This window comes from Cnephaeus nilssonii, assembly GCF_951640355.1.
Source record: "Cnephaeus nilssonii genome assembly, chromosome: 22".
NCBI lineage: Eukaryota > Metazoa > Chordata > Mammalia > Chiroptera > Vespertilionidae > Cnephaeus > Cnephaeus nilssonii.
The window spans coordinates 24052997-24074544 of record NC_137093.1 but is presented as its reverse complement, the minus strand read 5'-3'; positions in this window follow the sequence as shown (position 1 = coordinate 24074544).

The window sequence follows — 21548 nt, the reverse complement described above, 5'->3', positions numbered from 1 at the left end:
AAAAGGTTGCCCATCACTGCTCTATCCACTGAGCCAAACCGGTTAGGGCTCTAATCATTTTTCTTAAAACAAAAACAAAAGGAAGAATGGAGTCTATCTGTAAAGGTGGGGAATGACTGGCAAAGCCAATCTGGGTATTTCTAGGTGGGGAAATTGTGGCCCAGAGAGAGCAAGGGACTTGCCCCAGGTCACACAGCAAGTGAGAGGAAAGGGGGGAACTAAGACCCAGGGCGGTCCTGGAGCCCTTTCCACCAGGTCTCACTGCACCCCCAAACTACAGAGATTTCAGGGAGAAGCACCCACAGGAGCCCGGCTCAGCCTGGGGTCCTGTTACTCCCACCCCACGGGGGAGGCATGCGGCATCCACATCATGATTGTAAAGACTCACTCGCTGAGACTGACTGATTTGCCTGGTCCCTTCCCTTGAGTCCTCACAGCAGCCTCTGCCGGATTCTGCTTTGACTTCCCCCTGTGGAGCCCCTGTGCACAGCACCCAGTAGGTGCTCAGCAAATACTGTTGAATGAATAGCCCTACTAAGAAGGCCTCCTTAGCCCCAGAGTCCAGGGCAGAAACCAAGGCCCAGGGAGATGCCTGTGGAGTCCGGAGTCACAGTGTTGCTCTCTGGTCTGTCTGCCTCCAGAGAAAACAGTGTGGTCACCTGGGTCGGGGACACCCAGACACCTCGGCCTGGAGCGGGGAAGGGCGGTCACCCAGCTCCCCTTCCGAAAGGGAAGGTCTTTGAAAAACAGCAAGAGGCGCTCAGGGCAGACATCTTTTTGACACAAAGCACGGAAAAGAGAAGGTAATTTCCCCCTTTTTAGGCTGTTTTGGGGGAGGTCCCAGGATGGAATGAATAATTTGCTTTGCAAAATCCAAGTCTCCGAGTCCCTCTGCTCTGGAGCCCGCATTGATATGCTAATGGAAGAAGCCCCAGGGACCCCCTCCTGGGTCTCTTTGTTCCCAGAGCATTTGTGGAGGAGGCTTTGTGCTGCTGCGTGTGTGTGTGTGTGTGTGTGTGTGTGTGTGTGTGTGTGTGTGTGTGTGTATGACGGAGAGAGAGACCTGGAGAGAACAGAGAGGCGTGCATGGGTGGGAGCCCTGGAGTCCTGGGAACCTGAGGCTGCGTAATGTGCCTGCAGGGGCTGGAGAGAAACTGTAGTCATTCAGAGGTAGGATTGGCCTTTCGAGGTGCAAACTGCATTGGCCACATGCAGGGAGTATTTCAAGTTCATCTACCCTTCCTTCCTCCCTTCCTTCCTTCCACCCAGCCATCTACTCACCCAGCTATCCACCCTCCTACTCACTCAACTGGCCATCCTCCCGCTCCTCCACATACAAGTCAACTATCTACACAGGTACCTACTCACCAATGCACCCTCCCATCCATCCATCCATCCATCCATCCATCCATCCATCCATGCATACATCCATCTAACCATCCATCCATCTAACCATTCATCCATCCATCATCCATCCATCCATCTATCCATACATCCAGCCAGCCATCCATATATCCATGCATGCATCTATCCATCCATCCATCCATCCATCCATCCATCCATCCATGCATCTGTCTGTTACCATCATAATCAGCTAGCTTAATAGTAGGAAGAGAACAAAGGGGAAGCCAGACACTAGAAGCATGGTCATCTGAACAACTTCCCAGGAAGCTACAGCTTCATGCTCCACAGGGGGCCATCGGTTCGTTCCCCGCAGAGCACTGGGGGGAGGGGTGAACCAAGGGGGAGACTGGCACATGCTCAGTGAAGTCATGGTGATGAAGGGAAGGCACTTGACTGGGAAACAGATCATAGACTGGGAGGATGGAGCCACGGCAAGAGAGCGAAATCTTGGAGAGTTAAAATCCCCAGACAGAGTCCCCTTGCTCTTGTTCGCTCCTGCTCCCTCCTTCTCTTGCTCCGTGACCAGGATCCGCATCACCCGTATGCTTGCCTGTTCTCTCTCCGTAGCCATGTGGCCTTAGGCAGCTGCACACAATGGACTAAGCTAGCCAGAGGCTGGACTGGACTGGACTTTAACATGGGGCAGACACTAGGGGCAGCGGCCTTCATTCTGGCCCTCCTCTAGACAAGACTGGACTTCTTCCATAGCAAGCCAGACAGACAGGGGACCTCGGAGGGCAACCCCCTTAATTGTACATCATCAATAAAGCTTTCCACAAAACTCCATCCTCCTGTGGGGGCCTCAGGAAATTCTTTTCCCTATAGCATCACAAGAACTCCACATCTGCCAATAACACCTCCATCCATCCATCTATCCTCCATCCATCCATCCATCCATCCATCCATCCATCCATCCATCCATCCTTCCATCTATCCATCCATCCATCCATCCATCCATCCATCCATCCATCCATCCATCCATCCATCCTTCCTTCCATCCATCCATCCATCCATCCATCCATCCATCCATCCATCCATCCATCCATCCACTCCTCTGACCACTCACCCATTTCCTCTTCTGTCCAACCTTCCATTCACTCATGTACATCCCTACCCCAACTCTGCCCAGCTCACCCCCAGGGTTTGCCAGACGACCATTTTATAGGCGAAGAAACCACATTCCGGATAGAAGGACATAGAACTCAAACTCTGACCTCAGATGGAACTGGGTTCAAATTCCGCCTCGGCCATTGGCTGGCTGGATGCCCTCAGACAAGTGACTCAGGCCTCTGTGCCTGTTTTCTGTAAATTTGAAGACGGGATGGCACCTGTCTCACGCTTGGTGGAAGGAGGACATGAGGTGGCCGTGGTAAAGGGCCGTCACAGGGCCCAGGGTGTGAAATATGCCCAATAGGTACCGTCTCTTAGTCCTTGTGGGGCACTTCCTGTGTGCCAGGGCTGGGAGAGGCTTTAGATGAGTTCTCCCATCGTTAGCATCTCGGGGTTGATATTACCCTCCCTGCTCTACAGACCAGGAGCCTGTCTCTGGGAGGTTAAGGGCAGGAGCAGAGCCCAGGACCCCAAGCCAGGGTGGGCAGGTCTCCTAATTCCACTCGGAGACCTAGATATGGTCTCGAACTGCTGAAAACTCAGCATGAAGAAGAACCATCTTGCCCAGGTGTGCAGGGAACAGAGGGCCAGGAAGAGGGAACAGCAAGTGCAAAAGCCCTTGGCGGGATCAGCCAGCTGGGGAGATGGGACAGGGGAACCAGGGGCCTCGCCGACCCTCCGTGTGGGCCATCGTCACGTGGCTTCCATCGCATGCCATCCAGAAACGGATGCCCAGGGGCATCTCCCCTGCTACCTGGAGAGCAGGAGCCTGCTCAGGTCCTATCCTTCTCTCTTATGTTAATGATCTGCATTTCAAAATGATGTCCCCCACCCCCTCCCGAGGCCCTGGGGTACCAGGTCCGCGTCTCCAAATCCCAATAAATAAATACAGTAAATCCATGTGCTCCCGGGGATTTTTATGAGCCGGTCTGCCAGGGAAATGGGCCGGCTGCCTCGGAGGGCCGCGCTGGCGGAGCCGGCGAGGTAATTAGCTGCTGAGTTATGGGGGCCACTTGAAGTCTAATTATTGCGAGAGCTGAGGCGCCCGCCTCATTTGGGCCTAGATTTACATGGTGCTGGCGGGCTCCTCCGGTAGGCGCCTCCGTGGGGATGCAGGCGGAAGGGCAGTTGGTGGGTCTCAGAGAGGAGGGACGTGGAGGTAAACGGCCAGAGGGGCACCTCGAATGGGGTGTGTCTGGGCCGGGGGGTGGGGGGGGGGGTGCAGTGTCTCCTCTGGGAGCCTTCTCGATTCTTCCAGCAGGTTCCTGCAGCTCTTTCATACGCTGGGCTTCCATTGTGCCTTTGGTTTAGGGCAGTGGTCGGCAAACTCATTAGTCAACAGAGCCAAATACCAACAGCACAACGATTGAAATGTCTTTGGAGAGCCACATTTTTAAAACTGAAACTTCTTCTAACGCCACTTCTTCAAAATAGACTTGCCCAGGCCGTGGTATTTTGTGAAAGAGCCACACTCAAGGGGCCAAAGAGCCGCATGTGGCTCGCGAGCCGCAGTTTGCCAACCACGGGTTTAGGGCTACCCCATGGTATCTATTTGCCCACAAGCCTCTCTCTTTTGCTAGCCCCATACCCACCCATCCATCCATCTATTCATTCATTCATTCATTCATTCAATAAAGAGATATTTCCAGACTGTATAGGTCTACCCGTGTGTGTGTTCATGTGTGTGTGTATATGTGCTCAGCACAATCAATGTCCCATACCAGTCACTGTCCCCTCTGTCCTAGAAGGCTGTGACAGCCTCCTCCCAGTCTCTCACCTTCTCCCCTCCCCACTCAAATCTACCCCTCCCTCCCTCCACCTCCCACCCCCGCCCACACACACAACATCCAGGATAAACTGCTGAAAGTAAGGCACCCCTTGTCCTAACCCTCTGGTGGCTCCTCCCCAGCGAGAAGCCAGAGTCCCTGGATAGCTTACGGGGACCTCCTACTACCCACCCTCCCCGGCCTGCGACCTGCGACCTGCACCAGCCCCTCAGCGGGTCCCCTTGCTGTCCTCCGCGCTCTAGACCCAGTCCCAGCTCCAGGCCCTTGCACCCGGGCCCTCTGCCTGCTCCGCTCCTTCCCTCCCCTCTCTCCGGTCTCTGCTCGACTCTGATCTCTTTATTTCTTCTCGGCTTTCGTCTTCTTCTAACCCTCATGACTGTTTCTCATACTTACTTGTTCCTGGGTTATCATGTCACCCTCCCCACCTCCCCTGCCTAGAATTTCAGCTTCAGGAGGGCAGATGTTTTGTCTCTTCATCTCACTGCTGCATTTGTGTCAGAACCTGGAGCAGCGCCTGGGACATACTAGGTGCTCAGTAAATAATTTTTTGACCAATGAAGGTACCGTTTAATCTATAACACCTAGTGCAGTACCTGGCACCCCACAGGGGCTACGTGGTTGTTCAATGAAACGTGGGGACAAATGAACGGAAAGTTCTGCTCAGATGGGTTAAGAATGATTCCACCTGGATGACCAGAGAGCACAGGCGTGTAGGGGTGCCCATGGGCGTCCTGGGGCGGGCGGGGGCGGGGGGGGGAGGGTGTCTTCCAGGGCATTTTCCAGGTGCCAATCACACTGGAGCGGACTGATGAAGGAATTTCGCAGACGGTTCGTGGGGCGAAAGGGTCCAGAGGAGAGAAACGTCACATCCCTTAGAACCGTGGCTCGGCAAACCGCGGCTCGCGAGCCACATGCGGCTCTTTGGCCCCTTGAGTGTGGCTCTCCCACCAAATACCACGGCCTGGGCGCGTCTGTTTGGAAGACGTGGCGTTTGAAGAAGTTTACGTTTAAAAAATGGGGCTCTCCAAAGAAATGTCCATCGTTGTCCTGTGGATGTTTGGCTCTGTGGACGAAGGAGTTTGCCGACCACTGAAGACCCGACGCCGCTCAGGGTCCACATTGCAGGAAGGGTGAGGGGCCCGGGGCCGAGGCAGGCTCCCGATCTTGGAGAACCTTGAATGTCAGACCAGGACGTAATCCCGAGGGCCCTGGACGGAGCCCGGATGGAGCACCCCGCAGAGGGACGCAGTCACCTGGGGATTCTAGAGCAACATCCTCTGTGCTGGTGGCGATGCACGGTGGCAGCCAGACAGCCCAGGAAGGAGAGAATACAGGCTGATTCCGGTTGGTGACACGGGGGCCAGGGAGAGAGACAACCTGCCAGGGGGCGGCGGATGGGACCCCTGCAGGGCTGCAGGGAGACTATGGCGGCAGCATCCCGACCCGCGGGGTGCCAAGGGTGCCCGGGCACCTGGCTCCAACCTCCATTCACCAGATTTTTAAAAACTGTCATTGCAGTCCCTCCCCCCCCGCCCTCCCGTCCTTCTCCCCTCCCTCCTTTTCTCTTAAAAATCTTCTATTATCTGTGCTTTCTGACAGCGAGAGACTCGGCGTGCTGTATATTAAACAGAGTGGCAGCTGTGATATGGCCACGCGGAACAACATCCAAAATGTACCGCCGTAAATCCTTCTCTCTTCGGGGTGGTTAATTATCTTAATTACTTTTATTGTCTTTTATCTTTGAAGATCCCAAATTGCTTCTTTCTGCCTCTCCCGCCAAAGGCGACCACATATCTTTTATGGGTGCCCGCTGAGTAAAGACAGTCATATGTACAGCTTTCTGGTGACATGTAAAGGAATTTTGATTTATACCTGGCTGCAATGTGGGACTTGAACTGTAGCAACTAGTGCAAACAAAGCCCCTGGAAATATGGACGGACGGCAGGAAACACACTCACACTCATGCACACACACATGCCTGTGCACACACTTACATGTGCATACATACACACACACTCCAGATCTGACAGATGCTTTTTTCTTTGTAATATGTTTTTTTTAATATATTTTATTGATTTTTTACAGAGAGGAAGGGAGAGGGATAGAGAGTTAGAAACATCAATGAGAGAGAAAAATCGATCAACTGCCTCCTGCACATCCCCTACTGGGGATGTGCCCACAACCAAGGTACATGCCCTTGACCGGAATCGAACCTGGGACCTTTCAGTCTGCAGGCCAACACTCTATCCACTGAGCCAAACCTGCTAGGGCTGTAATATGTTTTCAATTGATTTCAGAGAGGAAGGGAGAGGGAGAGAGAGAGAGAAGCATCAAGGATGAGAGAGAGTCATTGATTGGCTGCCTCCTATACGCCCCCATTCTGGGGATGGAGCCTGCAACCTGGGCATGTGCCCCTGACAGGGAATCGAACCCGGGACCCTTCAGTCCACAGGCCGACGCTCTGTCCACTGAGCCAAACTGGCCAGGGCTCTTTTTTCTTCTCTTTCTCCTTCTCTCTCTCCCGCAATCTTCATGCGACATGGGGAAAAGCATTTCTCTGAAGCAAATCTTGACTCGGGAGAGAAGAATTACAGGCCTTGCAAACTGTCCCCCTGTCCCGGGAAACGGGGAAAGGTGATTTGGCTGGAAAGCAATCCATTGGTGGGTAACATTTGACAGCAAAGGGCGGAAAGGGGAACACATCACCAGGCCGCCAGACCTGGGGTGTTTCCGGCGGGGGATTCTGAGTCAGAGTCAGTTCAACCAGCTGCAGATGGACGGCGATGCAGACCGAGCTGGCCAGGTGGTGGGGGCGCGGAGGGGCGCGGTGCCCAGCCAGTGACATCACTAAGGGAGGGGACGGCAAGGCTGGGTTTTGAAACGCCCGGCTCACAGGCCACCGTCCGATAGCCAGGCCTCGGGCCCCACCGTGTCCTGGGATTTAGAATTATTGTCGGAGGTCAGAGAGGGCACAGGCCTCTGGGGAGAGCGCTCTGGCATCGTGACTCAAAGCGACCGCCCGGGGCCCAGGCAGACCTGTGCCGGAACCCCGGCTCTGCCACGTCCGAGCGGTGTGGCTGGGGCACGCCCCCTCGCCTCTCTGTGCCTCAGTTTCCTCATCTGCGCAACGTGGCTGCTAAGAATGAGCATCCGTTCTCGGGGGTGCTGTGAGGATTGACTAACATGCTGGCGGGTGCGCGAGGTCACCCTTAGCCAGGCCAGAAGCTGGCGGCCCACAGATGCGCTCGGCGTGTCTCCTACGTGCCAGGCACCAGCTGGGCAGACGGGGCCTCGGCCACCCCGACTGTCGATGGGGAGACAGACATGGAGCGAACCCGTGCAGGGCTCAGCAGCCCGTGCCCATGGGTGACACGAAGCACCTCATCTCCTCTCCCAGCGGCGAGGCTTACGGCTTTCCCCGTTTCACAGAAGAGGAGCCTGCGGTCAGAGAGGTGGGGAGCTCTGCCCAGACTGTGTACCCCACTGCAGCGGAGGCCCCAACCCCGGCCTGTGGGCCCCTTAAGTCCCACGGCCCCTCCTCTGAGCGGGCTCCGGAACGCTCTCCCAGGGGTTAGGAGTGGAGTGCCCCCTGCCCTCCGTGACCTCGCCTCTGCCCTCCGTGGTCTCGCCTTCGTGACCCCCCACACACACACACACACACACAGCTCTCTCGAATCCATTGTGCTGCCTTTCACCGCAGCCCTCGGTGAACCAGGGCGTATTTTTAGCCCGCACCACCTCTGGGGATAATGAGCCGCGTACTTTGACTCCCCACCGAGTAAAGCGCTACAGCACTTTAATTTTTCCTAAAAACGCATTTGGATGTCCCCGGGAGATGTAGGTAAGAGAGAGAAGTGGAATCGGCTGCTCCTCACCACGCAGCCTCGGTCTCCCCAGGGGGGGGGGGGCTTGCCCTGCAATGGAGCCTGCCCCCCGCCCCCCGCCCCGGCCCGGGTCCTGTGTGGGAGGCTGTGGGCAAGAGACTCCACCTGGGGAAGGCTCGCTTTGCGCCTCTGTAAACCAGGAAGGAGGAGAGCACCCTGCAGGGGTGGGACCGTTGGGGTTGCTCCTGAAGGGGAGGAGGGTGGAGAGGACAGGGAAGCTGTGCCACACACCTCCGCGTGGGCGGTGCTGCCCCGATACCTGTAGGCCGACACTCTATCCACTGAGCCAAACCGGTTAGGGCTAGTCCAAGGGTTTTAAAACGCACAGGAGGTCAGCCGAAGTCCTGGTGGTGGCCCTGCACCCCCTCTGTCCTTGTCCCTTCCACGCCCTGCTCCTCGCTCTGCTCCAGCTCCACGGACAAGCTAGGCATGCTCCTGCCCCAGGGCCTTTGCACTGGCTGTTTCCCCAGCCGGAACCATCCTTCCTCTCAACATCTGCCTCAGCACTTCCCTCCGCTCCTCTGGTTGTTGTTCAAACGTCATTTGCTCATTGAGGCACCCCCAGGCCACCCTATTGGAGAGCACCCATGAGCTGCGTCCGTCCGAAGTGTCCGGGAACCCCAGGCCTGCATCTGCAGCCACGATTCTCCGCCCTGGCTGCTGGGAGGACCCCCTGGGGGCTTTCCCTAATACGGATGCCTGGACTCCGCCCCAGGCTCCTGAACTGAGGACCTCTGAGGGTTGGGTGGGGGCCTGGGTTTGTTTTGAAAGCTCCCCTGGGGGGGATTGTCCTGTGCTGCCGGGGCTGGGACTGGAGCTGCAGAAGGTGGTGCATTTATTGCTGCAGAAGGTGGTGCATTTATTGCACGTGTATGACCTGCTCCCAGCCCCCCAGGGGGAGCCCACAAATGGCAGCCGCTATCCAGCCTGCCCGCCGCTCTCCCCGCCCAGGCTGGTGCCCTGCCTGGCATAGCCGGCTGCTCAGCTTGCATCTGGGAATGATTTTTCCAGAAAGGCCCGGACTTGCCCAGCTCAGCCTCCACCTAGCAACGCCCCCATTCCCCGGATTGGGAATCTGAGGGTGGGACATCGGAAGCTCCGTGGCCACCGTTCCCCGCTTTGATGGGAGGAGAATATCAGATTCGCCGCCGTGGGTAGGGAGGGGGCCATCCCTTTGTCCATTCCAAGCCTGACAATTAAGATTTGGACAAAAAAAAAAAAAAAGGGAAGAAAAATGAGCAGGCTTTGCATCTCCCTCTTTGGGAAAAAAAAATAAATAATGAAGTAAGGACCGCGTGTCTTTAAGGCGGTGGATGTGGCCAAGAAATAAAGGCGCCTCGTCCCGGGCGCACTCCGGGCTCCTCTGTATTCCGGCGGCAGCCGGGGCCGCATAAACATTCGGCACACAGCACTTGCAGACACTTTTTAATAGAATCGCTTAAAACAATTAATTACCAGAGTTTTCATTCAAGCTGCAGTGCAAAAGATACGCAGGCAATAAAAGGCATTTATCCGCGGGTTTCTCGCAGCCTGTTTGTTATTAAGATGTAAATTAAATCATCACAGATGTTCCATTTTTTAATCTAGGCCGGGGAAGATCGGGGCCCACCGTGGCCTGAGCGGGTTTATTTCATTACCCACACATTCATTAGAAAACCCACCGCCTTCTTGGAGATCATTTTTCTTGGGGGCCTGGTTCCCCCTCTTCTTAAACAAATTATCGGGATCATTTGTTCATTTCCCTTTCGATTTGTTCTTCACGCTCGCCAGCCCCGGGGGGGTGGGGTCCCCGGCTCCTGGGAGAGGGGCTCTGTTTGGGGTCCCCTTCCCTCCTGGAGGTGGGGGTGACTCAGCTTCTACTCCAGGCGTGGAGTTGGGGAGAATCATCTGGAAATCTCTGGAAAACCATCCCCTTCCCTAATAGGGGGGTGAGGTTGAAATCCTTGGCTCTAGCTCATAAAGAATTTCATGTCTGGGTTGGAAGAAACGGTCACCTGATTAATAACCTTCTCCCCCCGACAAAGAGCCCCCACTCTCTACCTGGATCTCTCGCGACCGTGTTACCCAGAAGCCTTTGCTTGCTTTTTTTTCTGACTTCCTGTTTGGGTTGCGAGGCCCAGGAAGGCTATCTCTGTCTTGTTCACCACCGTATGCTCACAGCCTCGCACAGTACGTGGTGCATAGTAGGTGCTCAGCGAATAAACCCATGCGTGTTCACGGCGATGGTTGTGGAGCGTCTGAGACCCTCGGAGTGGGAGGGCCGTAGAGAGAGCAGCGATGGTGCCTGGCACGTATCCCATTGAATTCCCTGACGACCTAGAGAAGAGGTGCCCTCGTGATCCCCGGTTCCCTATGACGTCACCACAGCAAAGCACAGGGATTTGCCCACGGTCGTGACGGGCGAGCGGGAGGGTGAGGATCTGAGCCCAGGTCTGGTGGCTCCAAACCCCTGGGACGGGGGACCCCTCCCCCGCTCGGGTGGGCATCGGGTGTGGAGTCCAAACCTCACCAGGGCGTTCAACACACGCTCATTCAGTGCCAAGCCCCGTGCCAGGCACAGGACAGCGCCCGGCACAGCCCAGGAGGCGCCTCGGGAGCTCATGGCCGTCACCGTTCGCATCGACGTTGTCACCATCCAAGGGCCCTGCTCTGTGGATGTGGAAGCTGGACAGGGACCGCCGATGTCGCCTGAGACTCAGGACCTGCCACATGGCGTTTCAGAGTCCAGTGCAGTGGACAATGGGGGGGACCTTGTTCAAAAATTACATGAATTTGGCCCTGGCCGGGTAGCTCAATTGGTTAGAGAGAGCATCAGCCTGCTATGCCAAGGTTGCAGGTTCAATCCCCACTCAAGCCACATACAAGAATCAACCTATGAAAATAAAAAATGCTATTTTTTTTAAAAAAATTACATGAATTTGAAGATCATGACAGCGGAGCATGAAACTCAGCGTGGGGTCCACGGGGCCCTGGGTGCCAGCAGGGGCGGCACGCCCGGAAGCCGGCCCTGGCGTGACGTCCAGCTCACCTCGGCAGTCTTCCTGCCGTGGGCTCCAAAGCAGGACACCCCCAGGCCGCCTCTGGGCCGCCCCCACTTCCCCTCCTCCCTGACCCCCTGCCTTCCCACCTCTTTCTTCACCTTCATCGGAGTTTCCAGTTGAACCCGCCCGTCGGGGCTACAGGACCCTCGTCCGCGAGGCACGCTGTCTGCTCTGAGATGGTTTTCTCCAACAGCCAAGTGCAGGCGACGTCCCTCTTCCTACCGTGCAGGGCAGGACACGGGCAGGCGGGGTGACTTGCTGAAGGGCACACAGCCGGTGGTTTCCGATCTCTGTGGCTGTTGGACTTGCTCCTTCATGAAAAGAATCGTTTGCAGAAAGAAGCCCGGTGCTCCCACAAAGGCGCAGCCGGAGGGATTCTTGTGGGGTGGGGACGCGCCCCGAGCCTTCCCCTGCGTCCCCTGGAGCGTCAGGTCCAGGAGGCATGTTCTTGCCCCGAGGTTGGTTCTTTGCCAAGTTCGAACCGTTAGGAAGAGCCCCTGGAACTTGGATCTGCCAGTGCCTCTGGACAGCTGCTCGCTGGACCCCGTTCACGCCTCCTGCCTCCCCGCGGGTTGTGGCCTCAGCAGATGCCAGGTTCAAGGAGACGGCACCCACCCAGGGAACGTGGATCGTCTGAGACCATCCAGGCGGGAGGGCCGCAGAGAGGGCCGCGATGGGGACTCCCAGGGGGTGGGGGGAAGGGACCCCACGGTGCTGAGCAAAGAAGACCATCCTCCAGAGGCCCCGGCCCGGCTGCCCCTCCCGCTCGGTGGCGCGCTGGGTACAGGCGCGGCCGCCCGCTGCGAGATGATCATTTTCTGCTTCCTGCCTGCGCGCGGCCTCATGTTCTCATCAAGTCCTGAAGGAGCAGGATGGGAAAATATCGCGGCTCTGATCCCCCCCTGCGTGCGGCAGAAATTGCCTTTTTATGAAAGTCCTCGTGGCTGCGTGAGCGTTTCACAGGCTCCCGGGGCCGGGAGACCCCTTAAACATCGAGCCTTGTGTTCCCCAAACTCCCTGCCTTCGGGAAGTTGCAGAGACACGGGGCAGGGGTTCCGAGGGAGAGCAGGGCACGTGGGAGCAATGAGATGAGGAGAAGACAGTTGAAATCACACGTAGGACGAGCTGGGGCCGCTGCCCTGGACACTGGGAGGGAACCCGAGTCCTGCACGAAACCCCAGGTTTGGTGGGGACGCGGGCCGGGGTTCCAGTCCCCTCGGCGCGGGCTGAGCGACCTTGGGCAATCGCCAGGACCTCTCTGAGCCTGCTCCCCCATCCGTGAAATGTGATGCTGATCCCCACCACGGAGGGTGTGATGAGGATTAAATGAGGGGCCGCTTAAAAAGACCCCAGTGTGGTGCCTGGCACACAGCATGCTCTCAATGCAGGACAATTTGCCACCAACCCACCCCATTTCCCTTGAAATCCTGTTAGGACGAAAAACAGCCTCATGAGATTAAAACCCCCTTTTTTTTTTCTTTTATGACCTGCCTCCTCCACCCCGCTTACCTCCGCGAAGGGGGTACATGCTGAGCGCATGCGTAGTTTGGGAAAAGGCTTGGGCACATCCCTGCGTCATTGCACCGTGGCCTTATTAAGGTCAAACACCGGCCGTAAGTCACTCAGCAGGCTCTGCGCACGTGTCCCTGGCTGCAGGGCGGGCTGCTTTGTGGCTGGCCCGGGGCAGAGGCGGCCGGGGGTGTGGTCTGCCCAGCCGAAGGCCTTTATCCGTGTGCGAAGTTCATTGAAGGATTCATATATTTCCTCATTGAATTCTTTTTTATTCCCCCCCCCCCCCCCAAATTGAGTTCTTCACAGTGAACGGGTGGTCCACGCTTCGATGATTCCCTCGCATCCCTCCACCGGCCAAAGGAACCTCAAAGAGCAAGGCACAGGCACAGGCACGCGTCTGCACGCCCACACATGTACACACGTGTGCTTTATGGTTTCTATGTCGTGTGACATATAGGGTACCATATATTCTAAACTATATTTTACACCCTGTATACATGGGATGGAAGAGGGCTTTGTAGAAGGTTCTCGTTTTGTAAAACTCGTGTGGACCCAGGAGGCTCGGCCAGAGGGGGACGAAAGGCTGAGCCCATCGCTTTATCAGTGGCGGCGCTGAAAGGCCCAGCAGGTGAGGGGCTTGCCACCTACCAGGTAATTAGCCCCCGGAAGCCGCCTTGGTCGGGGCCCCGGGGAAGAGACGCCCTCCTGTGTGGCAGGTCAGCAGCCCGTTTGCCAATCAGCTCTCCAGTGGTCCCATCGCGGGCTCCCGCGGCCGCTGTGGGCAGGCCTGCTGCGTCCCGAGGGGGAGTGTAGACACACAGACCCCAGGCACCGGGTTACGTGGGGTCAGGTCAGTGGGGGTTGAGTGGGCGTCCTGGGCTGGACGCTCCACCGTGTTTGCAGCCAGGACAGACAGAGGGGGACTCCGTCCTTCCAGCAGGTGCCACGGCCGGCCGTGCCCACCGCTCTCCCTGGCTCTCCGGGTCCTTCTGGAACATCCAGACCCCCTGGAACTTGTCCAGCCTGAATGCGTGTTCCCAGGGAGCTGGTCACAATGCCGCCTCCGATGCAGAGGGCCGGGGGGACCACAGTTCTGCAGGTTCAGAGGGCCCGTGTGACACGGGCTGCTGGCCGGGCGCCGCCCGTTAAGGCGCAGGGTTTGGAGACCTCCCTGGGAGGCGTGGACAGTGGGGCAAAGGGCAGACGCAATGGCCACCCCCAGGTTTCGGCGCAGCAGCTGCTCTTCCTGCTTCCTGGGCGGCTAGGTGGCCCTTTGGGGCTCTTACCAGGTGTGCCAGTTAATCATGCGGATTTTTTTCAATAGAGGGAGTTACACATATGTCGATATAGATGCGATTTGATATGTATGCGACTTTGTTGTATTGCTCCTTCAGATGACCACTTGTTCCGATCAATGGCACACGCACTTTCTGAGCAGCACTTCAAAACAAAGTGGAAAATTGGGTCTCTGAATGGTCTGCCTCAAAACAAGAGACGTTTTATTGGGACGGTACCCACAAATGACCTGAAAGATGGGGGAAATGTGTGGCTAGCGATGGACATTACTTTGAATAAAGCCCTTTGGATGTTTCTCTTGAAATTATCATGTTTCTTTGATGACGAGATCCGCATTTTTAACCGGTTGCGGGTTAGCTGTTAACCGGTTAAAAATGCGGATACCGGTTAATAATGCGGATTAGCTCTTAACTGGTTAGAAATGCTTTAGCCACGAAGTCTGTGCTTACGATGCGCCTGATACAGACCCACAGGAGGCCCCAGCCCCGCCTCCGAGATGCTGTGGCTGACCAGCGGGGAGGAGACCGGGCTGGGCCCTCCCTCACCACTCCCAGCCCAGAGCACCTGCTCAGCTCGGCAGGCATCAGAAGACTTCCAGGCAGACCGCCCGAAGGAGACCTCACAGAGGAGCTGGCTGGAGCCAGAGGCCTGACTTGGAGGCGTCTGATGCCTCCTTCATTCATCCTTCAGCCAGAGATGCTGCCAAATTCGCATCCCCTCCCAGGGCCATGTCTGGCCTCCTCACAGACCCCAAGGTGGCATCTCATGAATATTTGCTGAGCTGCTCAGATTATGCAGAGTGGGGAGAAGATAATGAAGAAGGAGAGAGAGAGAGAGAGAGAGAGAGAGAGAGAGAGAGAGAGAGAGAGAGAGAGAGAACCCTTCTATTTGCATCTCCCACCCGATAGGATGGAGCTGAGGATGCCAGTACTCGGGGCGCCAGGCTTGAGAGCTCGAGCTCATCCGGGGGATGAAGGGAACAGCTTCTGCTGTAATGAGATTGACTCTTAAATTGGAAGTGCCAGCGCTGTGCTCGGTTCAGGCTCCCCTGCTGCGCGCTTATTCCCACGGCTCTAACATTAAGACGTCGTACACACAGGCTGGGAGCGTTCAATTAGGTTTTCTGTTATTAATCAGTCAATTAAGCTGCCATCTCTGGGATATACATTTTCTCTCCTAAGGAGGTGAAGAGCGTGAAGGGGGCCCGGGCAGGTTTGGAGGGAGAGGCCAGGGGCCTGGGGACCGGGGAGAAGGGAAGGGATGGGATGGGATGGGATGGGATGGGGTGGGATGGGGTGGCAGGAGAGCGTGGGGCTGGTGGGCAGCGGAGTGTTCAGGTTCTGGAAGCTTCTAGGAGGATGCTCGTTCAAGGTGTTCTTGTGGAGGAAATACCACGTGGAACCCAGGCAGGAGGCGGCCCAGGAGCTGTGGGGTCTGGCAAACGTTAGATCTAGGTCTGGCAGGACTCATAGGGCTTCACTGACCGCGAGCCTCAGTTTCCCCACCTGTAAAACTGGAGACTCTAAACCCTATTCTTGACGTCTCCCTCTTTTGTGAGGTGCACGTTCAATAAGAGAAGGAAGGTGGGAGCCTTGTGTCAGCTATGGCGTGCTAGAGGGACCACCAAGAGGTAGCCGTGGCTGTTGACGGACAAAATAGAGACATTTAGGTGTAAATACATTGAGGAGAACATTGGCCCCTTGAATGAGCTAGATGACTGTGTAGAGCAGTGGTTCTCAACCTTCCTAATGCCGCAACCCTTTCATACAGTTCCTCATGTTGTGGTGACCCCCAACCATAAAATTATTTTCGTTGCTACGTCATAGCTGTAATTTTGCTACGGTTAATGAATCGTAATGTAAATGTCTGTGTTTTCCGATGGTCTTAGGCGACCCTGCTAGCGGTTCTCAACCTGTGGGTCGCGATCCCAGGTTGAGAGCCGCTGCTGTAGAGCAGCAGTTGTTGTAAGCTTGAACGTATGGTCCGAACACGTGGCCCCACGTGCCTGAGTGACGTGGGCTTGATAGCGTTCAGGTGCATGTAGTTGATCGTAGGATCGAAACCCACGAGAATCTTGTAAACATCTTGACCGCGCCCTTTGCCTCGTGGAATCTGGCTATAAAATAAAGACACGGCTTGTGGGCGCTGTCGCTCGCTCGCTCTCCATCAGAGAGGGCAGCGTCCCACCGAGACCCAGCTTTCATTCTCTTGTCTGTCTTTTCTCAATCCTTCACCGCCCCCACTCAGGCTCACCCTTGGCCGTGCTGGCGCGGCACACATTTGTACTTCGTTTATTGATTTCCTTGGATGGTTCTAGACAGACAAAGGCCAGAGCCCGTTCTTACCCCGGAGAATGCCTTGGGGTCTGCTCTGAGAGATGGCTCCTTAGGTTCGCAGCATCCCCGAGTGGGACCCACACTCACATAATCAATAACTGGGCAGGGCCGAGGGAGCAGGGGAGGATAAAGAGAGGGTCCTCAAACCTTTTCATGACCGACGAGAAGTTTGATTTGGGTTCATCATGAGTGTCAACCGGAAGAACACTGTCAATCTGTCGATGACAGTGGATCCTTAAAGGAAACAGATAAGAACAACTAATAATGAGTCCATAAATCAATGGCAAAATAAGTGTTCAGATTTGTGATTAGCATACAAGTAATTTGTTGTTTGACATTTTTGAAATTAAGTATTGGTGTAATTAGCACATAAATCATTTGCACATGGGTGTTCCCGAAGTGTCTGGTGTGTAATTAAACATAAATCATTTGTATTTGGGGGTTCCTCAGGTGGCTTCTACGTCATTCGCACATAATTTATACATCGGTGTGTTTTCTAAAGTGTTTATCGTGGAATTAGCACATGAATTATCCGCAGATACAGGGTGCGGCAAGAGTAGGTGTACAGTTGTCCTTCTGGAAAACAACACGATAATTAATAAGTAATAATGCAAGAATAAATTGTGTTTCGAGGACTCACAACTGCAAGCCTACATTGGTCCCACCCTGTATGTGCTTCAACTTATTTGCTGTGTGGTTCGCATGGAGATCATTGGTGCGCGGAATTTTCTAAAGTATTTAGTGCGCGGGGAGCACACAATTTGTAAACGAGGGTCGGTAAAGTGTCTTTTGTAATTAGCACACACACTACATACTATACACATTATACCCATTGTCTATGTGTGAATCTAAGTTCCTTGACTTGTAACTAGTGCACGGATCGTTTTGTGAATGAGCTCTCTGATGTGATGTGCAATTGACACAGAAACCATTTATCAGTGGGTGCTTCCAGAGTGCCTGATGTATAATTAGCAGACGTGCAATTCGTCGATGGGTCTTTAATAACTGCTTGACAGAAAAGTTCTTCCTCTCTTAAGAGATACTCTTTGGATCCTGTTTACACTTGCTTGGTAAGCCTAATTGCACTCGCAGAAGGAACTGATCAGTTGCTGAATTTTTTATGCCTCCTCCACTCACTGGACGTTCAGAATGCGCATCCCAGTTGCCAGAACGTTTCGCGCGACCCCGCTGTTGGTGTGGCGAGACGCAAAGCCTGGTGCTTTCCTCGGGGACTCAGGTCAAATCTCAAAACCTCTTCCACGGAGGTGGAGCCAGCTCTCCCGTGAGATCATAAAATGCCTTATTTTAGACATAATATTAGGGGTCCGATGAAGATAATCATGGGCAACGCCCATTTATGAATTAATATGACCTTTATCCAAATAACAAGCCCAACTATCCAAAAAATGACTCTGCAGGAAACATAAAAGGGGGCTAAAATTGTGAACACTCGGTGGATGCTAGGATGCTTTTCAATTTCACTATGGGGAGAAAAAAAAAATCTCAGCTAATTACAATAACCATCCCGAGAGGCATTGTCGCTCCAGCATTAATCAGAGATACAACAGAAAGAAACACCCAGCGTTTAAAAGATCTTCAGAATGTGTCTTGAAGAGCACAACCATGCGTGTATGAAACAATGAAAAGATGTCTATGTCTAGCTGAACTCTGGCTTTGAATCTCAAAAGTAAATTAAAAATCACGTGAGACCCCAGAAAGAACAAAAATTAAACATGGAAAGAATCACTTTACCTTCAAAAGATTAACATTTCTTGTCTACAATGGAAAACACCCCCTCCAAAAAAGGAATATGAAAAGAATAAAAGTTGTGAATCATGATTTTTATACCCAGCCAAACTGTGTTTCATTTATAAAGCCAATAAAAGAAAACATTCTTATACATTTAAGGATTAAAAAAAAAAAAACACACACCCACATATTTTCATGTATCCTTCTTGAAAAAAAGGTGTTTTTCTAAATATAAAATGGCATTGAATGACCTGAGTTGCGGGGCTTTGTTTAAATCAAGAAAGACAAATAGTGTTCCAGTGGTAGATGTGAGGTGACATCAAACTGCTTAGTCTTCTGCCTGGAATCCCTAAATGGTTCTACATTTATATCTATTGCTATAGATATAGATATAGATATAGATATAGATATAGATATAGATATAGATATAGATATCTATCTATATATCTATGTATCTATGTATCTATATATCTATATATCTATATAGATATCTATATATCTATATATCTATATATGCCTATATAGATATATAGATATATAGATAAATGTATTCTAGCCTACAAATGGATGAATCAAAATTCAGAATTCAACAATGGCTACATGATAGTCAGAAAGGACTTGCACATAAACTATCTCTCGGTTTGGACCCAGCAAGAAAACTCTACTGAATAATGTGGTGAACAGTGTGCCTTAGAGTTTGGTTCCGGGAAAGAAAGAGGAGAAGAAATACTAACAGAGGGAAATGCTACCTGGCTGCCTACTCCCTGGAACAGGAACATCAGGTAGCAATGTCCCACCCAGCTGGACTCCTGAGTCCTGAGGTTGGGTCCAAACTCAGTGATGAACTTATATCACATTCCTCCCTCTTGTTAGGCCGGGTTTTCCCATGGAACAGAAAGGTGGAAATGAACAAAGTGGTCCTGTAGGGAATGTCCACTCATTAGAGACTCTCCCCTAAATTAAGAAAAACTTGGAAAGGACATTGTGCCTGAGCTTTGCCAAATCCTTTGTCCCGGGGTTTCCCTTCCTTAGTCCTTCCTACGCCAGCTGGCAGCATTTGTATCAGTAACGCCATCATTCGCTTAGGATTTTTCTCAAAATAAATACATACATTGACCAGGTATTTAATACACATACATATCCAATATTTAATTTATAGCAGCTTGCCTTAAGTAAACTTAATTTTAATTATTAAAATTTTAGTTTAAGAAACTCGAATATTTTCACATTACCATTTGATGTAATGAACCTTTATTTCTAAAGCTAATCGGTGTAACCAGTTTCCATGGAAATTCCTCATCACCAGTCATATAATAACAATGGCAATAGCGAATGTATTGAAAATTGTGATTGACAGGATATCTTAGGAGGGTTTTTGTGGTTAGTTTGTACGTGTTTTATTTGTCTTTTTTTCCATTTTTTTTTTGGGGGGTGCATTTTAGTAACTTTGACGTTGGGGTATAACATACAATGAATGGTCTTCCACAATTAATGGGAATATTTTGCTTCTTTCGTAGAGGTAAGCAAACATCCCGGTGCATCGTATGGTCCTGGCACCCTGGAGTGGGTGAAACGCCGTTGTACTATCTCGGTCCGTTTGGCTGGTCAGGTACCACCTCCCGCTGAAACTTCTGTGGGATCACTGCTTGCTGCTGAAAGAGGGAAATTCGCAAGTTCCGGGGAGGTGTCAGCAGCCGAGGAGTAACACGCGGGATCTTCCCAGATAATCAGAGGATCGGAGGGGATTTGTGGAGGCCTCTCTCGCCCCGGGGGTCAGGCGGTGGAAAGCTCCGTCTGCCTTTGGCCCAGAACAGTGGTCGGCAAACTGCGGCTCGCGAGCCACTTGCGGCTCTCTGGCCCCTTGAGGGTGGCTCTTCCACAAAATACCACCACCTGGGCGAGTCTATGTTGAAGAAGTGGTGTTAGAAGAAGTTGAAGTTTAAAAAATGTGGCTCTCCAAAGAAATGTCAGTCGTTGTGCCGTTGATATTTGGCTCTGTGGACTCATGAGTTTGCCGACCACTGGCCCAGAAGCAGCCGCTCCCAGGCCCAGCGGGGAGCCGTGATGCGCAGAATTCTTAACCAGTCTCCCTCCCAACAGCAGCCCTTCCAGGTGCCAGATTAACTGGCCATCGCCCGGCCTCACCGCCGTGACAATTTGTCCGATAGGAGCAGGCGGTCTCCAAGCCCATGGGGGCAGGAGGTCTTGGTGGACCTTGAAAATAAAACACAACTGGGGCTCAATTATCCCCTCAGCCGTGCCCGCGGAGAAGCCCAGCTTAGGGAGGTTTTCGGGGCTGTTACCGAGCCCCGGCTGGGGAAGTCCTACTGAACCCCACGCTCACCGCCACCTGGGCACGCGGGGAACTCCTGAAACATCACCGTCTGTCCCAGCCCTTGTCGGCAACAGTGGGCACACGTACAAGGGTGGGGTGGTGGCGGGCACTCGCGGGGACGTGGAGGGCACAAAGCCACGTGGCTCGTTCTGTGTCCACAGGAACAGAGCTTCAGAGCGAGGCAAAGGAGCCAGCCTGACCGCTCAGGAGGGCATTTTCGAAATATCATAAAGTGGCACGGAATGGCCCGAGTCACTGAGCTTGGCTTAAGTCAGAAAGACAAACGTGACATCAAACTGTTAAACCTGACGCTTTCTGCCTCAGATCTCTAAATGACCCCGTGTTAATGTTACTGGAGATCCAGCATTGTATGTATGGAATATATGTGTCAAATATATATTCAAACTAATATATATACATATATATATATTAGTTTGAATATATATAAATGGGCATATATATATTAGTTTGAAAATATATATTCAAACTAATATATATATATTAGTTTGAATATATATAATTATTATATATATTATAATTAAATATAGGTGGAATATATTAAATAGCATTGAATAATTGAATATATAGGCCAATTGAATAGAAATAATTATATATTTGTAAATGATAACAATACTTCTATTACGATGATGGGTGATAGACGGTATGTATCATGCACATAAAAATGATAGTGGAAAGCTCAAAAACAAGTCCCACCAAGTTCACCAGAAACGAGGTCCTTGTTGGTTGGATTCTGATCGATGATTTCCACTTTATACTTTTCTCTCTTTCCCAAATGTTCGACTCTGAGTATTTATAGATTTTAGAACCAGGAAAAAGAAAAATAAGGCTAACGTAATAATTCACAATATTCACCTATCAATCTTAAGGATGTTTTTTAAACAGCTCAGCAACAAAAGAAGGCTTGGGTGGGTTTATGTTTTTTTCTGCTTTTTAATGTATTTTTAAATTTTTTTCTAAAACAACCACGGATTCCTTTTGTAATGGCAATGATAACGTTATTTTATTTTTAAATGTGTTTTATTGATTTGTTACAGAGAGGAAGGGAGAGGGATAGAGGGTTAGAAACATCGATG